Below are 6000 nucleotides of genomic sequence, written 5' to 3'. Positions count from 1 at the left end.
CATAATTCTGAACGAAGTGACAATTTCTAGAAGTCGTGCAAGGCTACATTCAAGCAGGATCAAAATTAACAACGTGACTCTGACCAACTTGAGAATAATCAATTAGACTCTTTATGACTTTTGTTTGAAACTTTGCTACTTTTTTAGTGCTTTGTCTTTGCTGATTTAAGGAAACTTTGTCTCTTAAGCTAGCTGCCCTACAGCAATTTGATAAAATACACCTTTGTAAACAAATGGAAACATTGCTCTTTGCTCTTACCTGAACCTTCCAGCCAGACTTCAGAAACTGTCAGTGAGTGTTCTCCTATTTTTATTGCAATCTATTTATCTGCTTCATTTCAATAAGAATCCGTTCTCTTTATGACAACACACAATTGGAAACACTGGTTATATTACCAGGGCTTGGACTGGCATGTCATATTTGGGGGAGACATGCATAGCCTCAGGGGTGACCCAACAGCTGTATGGAATTCAGGTTGACGTAGGGAGCCGATAAAGCGCCTTGGAAATACCCGACGGTTCCTTTGCTTACAGAGTGCCCAGCAGTCTTACCAGCTGAATAAAGAAGGTCACTTCCTGGCAGGTGCAAGATGTCTGAATGACTTGGAGAAGAGAGGAAATCACCCAAATCTGTAGGTACAGCAGGCAAAGTCTGATGGCAAGTATTTGGTTTGGCTTCTGGCCTTGAGAGGCTGTTAAAGTTGATTTTGAGATTCCTTATGGAAACTTCTAGCAAAGCAGGTTTAAAGAGTCACACACTATTCTTGCTGCACTGACATAAATAACCAGGCCATTTTTTTGAGAAACATTTCCATAGAAATTCCTCTTATTTAAGACATGATGACTTACTTCATAGGCCTAATGTTGAGAATACATCTGCATCTCTGTCTTCTGAAATGAGTTTGCCTGAACTGACCTATGGTCAGGACTAATACACCAGTTCGATGGGAGGAAACATCCTACCAGTGCAACTTTTAATGTGAGAAACTTCAGAGAAGTTAAATTTAAATTTTATTTGAGTAACCCATCTATTTGGCAGAGGGAACATTTGACTATCAAACATTTACTTGTTTTCATATCCTGTGAATTCCTTTCCTTCCCTTTGAAGTCCCAAACCCCTACTCCCTTCTCTTAATTCAGGATGACTGTCACACCCTATTATGCCTGACTACCATGTCTGTGTGGATTCCCTGCATGTATGCTATTAAATTTGATTTTGTCCTTTCAATCTGTCTCATGTCAATTTCATTCTTCATCCAGCTAAAGGGACCTTGAAAGGGACAAATACTCCTGCTCCCCTTCGCTCCGTGGAGCTAACCCACCACATTCTCACCCCCTCCTGCTGGCAAAGCCCTTGGACGCTCCACTTTTTATCCGCCCCCATTCCAGCAAGACCTTTAGGAGTGAAGATGACAAGAAATTGCATTTGAGAACATCTGAGTTCATAACAGCGTGGACAGCTTTACAAAGGCGCCAATACCCAATGGAAGTCAAGATCTGGGCTGGGAGATGGGGGTGGCAGGAAGTAGGTGTGCAGAGACTGGAGGTGGTGCTAGAGAGTGGGGGTAGAGACCCTCCCGGGAGACAAGGTCATCAGGGACAGACTCTAGGGGACGCTGCAGTGAGGGGCCAGAGCAAGGAGAGGGGAGACCTCATCATATCAGCCGTACGCTCCCAAAGGACCGCACTGCTTTTCTCATAATTATTGAGATTAGGAAGTAACCGAAGAAAAAAAATTAAGGGAAGTAGATGAGAGAAACTAAAAAACATTAATTTAAAGAAAGCGAAGGCAGGTTGCCTCTGAGCTCAGTTCCAGTCCCCGGAGGGCAGCGGGCATCAGCCGAGCACCAGGGAGACAACCCAGGCAGCAGGACATGTGGCTGCTCCCGGTTCTGCTCCTTCTGGTCGTCCAAGGTGAGCAGGACGGGGGCTTCAGGACGGCGCACCTGCAGGGCTGGGGTGCAACTCACACAGTGTTTGTCTCTGGGAAAATGGCTGCGCCTTTCACTCATCTAGACGCTTATTCATTAAAAAAAAAAAATCTTTTTAAGTTTTGTTATCTGACAGGTACTAAGTTAGTGTTTGGGAAAGAAACTAAAAATAAGTAACACAAACGGTGTCTGTTTTCTAGGGCATTGTTGGTCAACCGTGGCAGATAGATGGATGGATAGATGATGGATAGACAGATGGATGAGGGAAGCATATGCACACATATACACACACATGCATAAATGCACAAATTCCAGAGGAACTTGGAAGGAGCCCAGAAGCTCAGGCTCCAGCTGAGACCCACTCCGTCAAGGTGGGGTTCAGACATCTGGATCATTTAAAAGCCTGCACAACGGGTCTCGACGTGTAGCTAGAGCCGGGATCATCTCTTCTGAAGAGCTCAGGGCAGAGTGAGGAAGACAGACAGCAGAAGCAGGGGTGACAGGCTCTCTGGAGAGTTGCTCAACGCCATACATCAGCCTGCCTGCGTCTCTGCTCTGGACGAGCCAAAGATCAGACCATCCTGCAGTGTCATAAGAGCAACAACGGAGACAGGGACAAAGGGCTCTGGTGACACTGGGAGCCACTGAGCTGGCTGCAGAACCAGAGACACCATAGAAGAGACACTGTTTGAGCCGAGGCTTGAGGGATGAATAGAAGGGCTTGATTCCTTCAAGCAGAGAAGAGAGAACATTCCAGGCAGAGGGAACAGCTTGTGCAAATAGAGGGAGACACAGAAGAACAAAGTGTGTGGGTAAAATAATGAGCGATCACCTGTGTGAGTGAGTGCGTGCGTGGTTGCTGTGTGTTTGTTGTGTGTGTGTGTGTCTCTGTGTGTTTAGTTCTGAGCCACGTGTGGGTTCAAAGGGTGAGGGTGTTTAGATGTTTAGGGGTTAGAGTGCCGGGGGTGAGTGGGGAGAGGACCCCGCTGTCTCACCAGCTCTGGGATACAGAAATACACCCGGGGCTGCCGTGTGGGCTCTGTGCTGCCGGGGACAGGAGTTGGCAGAGTGCAAGGAGGGGTCGTGGTCAGTAGGTGATGAGTGAGCAGAGGCCCCCGTATTGGGCAGTTAGGAGCCCCAGAGGGACATCCAAGAGAGGGCACAGCTAAAGCCATCCTGCAGGGGATAAAGGGACAGGCGGAATGTGGCGATTCGACAGAGGCCAGAGGCTCCTGGCTGGTCTTCAGGGCAGTGCCAACGCCCCAGCAGCGCCTGGAAAGCCCTGTGCTCAAGCAGGATGACATGAATGTTGGGATTTTGTTTCCTAGGCCACTTCTCCATCTGCCAGGAAAGAGAGGTGAGAGGCACGGAGGGGGGCAACCTGACGGCGTACTGTGAGTATACCAAAGGATGGGAATCCTACAAGAAGTGGTGGTGCCGAGGGAGGAACTGGGATTCCTGCAGAATCCTTGTAAAAACCCCTGGGTCAGAGCAACTGGTGAAGAAGGGCAGAGTGTCCATCCAGGACGATCACAGCATACGCACAATCACCATGACCTTGGAAGAGCTCCGGCTGGACGACGCAGACACCTACTGGTGTGGGATTGAGAAAACAGGCAAAGACCTGGGGTACAAATTTTCCGTGATTGTCGACCCAGGTAGGCACGACTCCCTCCTGTGCTCTGGGGCCCTGGTACCACCCACAGAGGGGTAAGGACTATGTCTCTGTCTTCCCAAAGGATGGAGCGGCGTCTCTTAACATGCCTGAGACAACACGTGTGTGTGTTTCTGTGGATGCATGTCTTTGCATGTGTGTGCATGTGCAAGTGAGTATGGGGGCGGGCACAAAGAGTCTGGGACATACTAGAAGAAAGGAGAACCTCCACATCTCTGCATGTCTCCATCAGCTCTCAGCAGAGGGTGCAGAGAAACAGAGACTCGACCAGGACAGACTTGTCCAGGGAAGGCAGCTCCTCTATTCCCGGTCACGTCACCCCCGTGCAGCCCCAGGCTGTGTGGAGCTTGTCAGGTGTGCGAAGAGGAGTAGGAGCTAGAAAGCCGTGACCCTGATGGTCTCAGCTACAGGACAAGAGACCGTCTCCCTGCCCCCTCCTTCTTCCCCTCCCTCCTCTGGCAACATAAGCACAAAGCAGCAGGGGAGGGACTCTGAACCCATTTCTGGGAGAAGGAAAGGCAGACTCCACCAGAGTGCAGGGACCCCCTCTCTCTCTGCCTCTGAGCCTTGGAGGGGACTCTGGGCTCCACTGCAGCTGCCCCAGAGGCACAAGGGCCTCCAGGAGACAGGCCTGGAAAGGGAGTCAGGTGTAGTCCCTGCCCCACAGTCTACCTCTGGACCCTTCAGTCTTCTCTCCAACATACAGACACACAGACACAGAGACACACAGACACTAGGGAAGTAATATCTCTACTACTCATTAGCCCATTTAATAAGCAGGGAAAGGCTCTTCACGCTTAGCATATGCAAATCTGCTGTGCAAATGTGTGCAGTGGACAGGTATGCTGGTGTAGAATGTTCCAGAGATCAACTGAGAAAGACAACAAGGGTGGGTGGATGTGTGCAAGAGTGCAGGAGGAACTGGGGCCAGAGATCTGGAGTGTGGACCCGCCAACCAGACAAGGCTTCGCTGGCAGGCCTGGTGCAGTAAGGAAGGCCCCGGGGAGGCAGGAAGGCCCCGAGGGGACAGCAGGGGCTGCGGGCTCTGGGCAGCTGCAGGACACGGGGGACCCTGGCCCAGCCAGCCCATGGGTCACAGCACGTCAGGGCAGGTGGCACGCATCCTGCTTCGGGCAAGGCTGAGACTCAGAGAAGAGCTGGCCTGGCTGATGGAAAGTTCCAGGGGTGGGGACGTGGCTCTGACGTGCTCAGCTGTGCCACACAGGACACTGAGATTGAGCTGAACGTAGTTGCTCCCAAGCCCCCACCCCACGTGCCTCCCAGACGGGGAACTGGTGTTTCTCTGCAAATGAAGTAACAGCATGTTTGGGATGAGAAACCAGAAAGATGCGATGGCGGACCAATGAGCCTGAGCGACGGTGCTGAGACAGAAGCTTCTTCAGCCTGGGGGAGGGGGGAGTGGAGAAGGCCATGGGAGCCACTGCGTCATTCTCACAGCCCTGCTCTGCTCTGTGTGTTTAGCACCAGTTCTAGCAGGCTCTCCCAAGCCTGTGCCAGGACCCACACCAGCCAGCTGGGATTCCTCGTTGGCAAGACCCACACCAACCACTCGGGATTCCTCGTTGGCAAGACCCACACCAGCCAGCTGGGATTCCTCGTTTCCACTTACCCAGGGCATCACCAGTAACCAGCCCGTGACTCTGATCAACCCCAATGGCAGGTGAGAAGAGCTGGACCCCCGCAGACTCTCCCGCTGCTGCCCTGTGACCACTCACCTCAGGACACTCTGTCAGGGACCCCCCTTGGCCCCGCTGAGGTCTCCTGTGCAGGAGAGCATCAGCAAGGTCTGCACTGGGGCTCCTCCTTTATACCTCTGAGCCCTTCAAGAGCTCCCCACTCCCCATGAGGGACCTAACACAGGGCTTCAGCTGGGCTGCAGGACAGAAGGTTCTGGTCTCCTGCTCACCTGCCTCCCGACCCACAAGAAGCCAAAAGAGGTGTCAGTGGTTCCAGGCTCAAGTATGCCAGAAGGGAAGTGCTCTGTATTCTTTTTCCTGTGGCCTCTGGAACGAATCAGCCACAAACTGTGGCATAAGACAACACAATTTCATGATCTTGTGGTTGGAAGTTCAGAGGTCTGAAATGAGTCTCCCTGAGCTAAAATCAAGGTGCCGACAGGGCTGGTTCCTTCTGGAGGCTCTAAGGGAGACGTCCTTCCTTGTCTTTTCCAGCTTCTAGAAACCCTGCACCCCCTGGCTCATGGCCCCTTCCATCCTCACAGCCAGCAGCGGTGGCCGAGTCCTCCTCACACCACATTACTGGGACACTGGCTCTCCCCTGTCCTTTCACTTGTAAACACACTGGTGATGACGTAAGGTCCACCCAGGTAACCCAGGATAATCTCCCCATCTCAAGGTCAGCTGGTTGGCAATC

General features: G+C 51.8%; 1 pseudogene; it reads left to right on the top strand.

Annotated features, from left to right (window-relative positions):
- The first annotated feature begins 1874 nt into the window (after positions 1-1874).
- LOC148107922 (CMRF35-like molecule 7 pseudogene) lies at positions 1875-5334 on the top strand (annotated as a pseudogene).
- The last annotated feature ends 666 nt before the right edge of the window (positions 5335-6000 follow it).

This window comes from Ursus americanus, chromosome 23, assembly GCF_024610735.1.
Source record: "Ursus americanus isolate L20-20 chromosome 23, mUrsAme1.1.p, whole genome shotgun sequence".
In the NCBI taxonomy this organism is placed as follows: domain Eukaryota; kingdom Metazoa; phylum Chordata; class Mammalia; order Carnivora; family Ursidae; genus Ursus; species Ursus americanus.
Note: the sequence above shows the minus strand (reverse complement) of the source record. Positions and strands in the feature narration are given on the sequence as shown.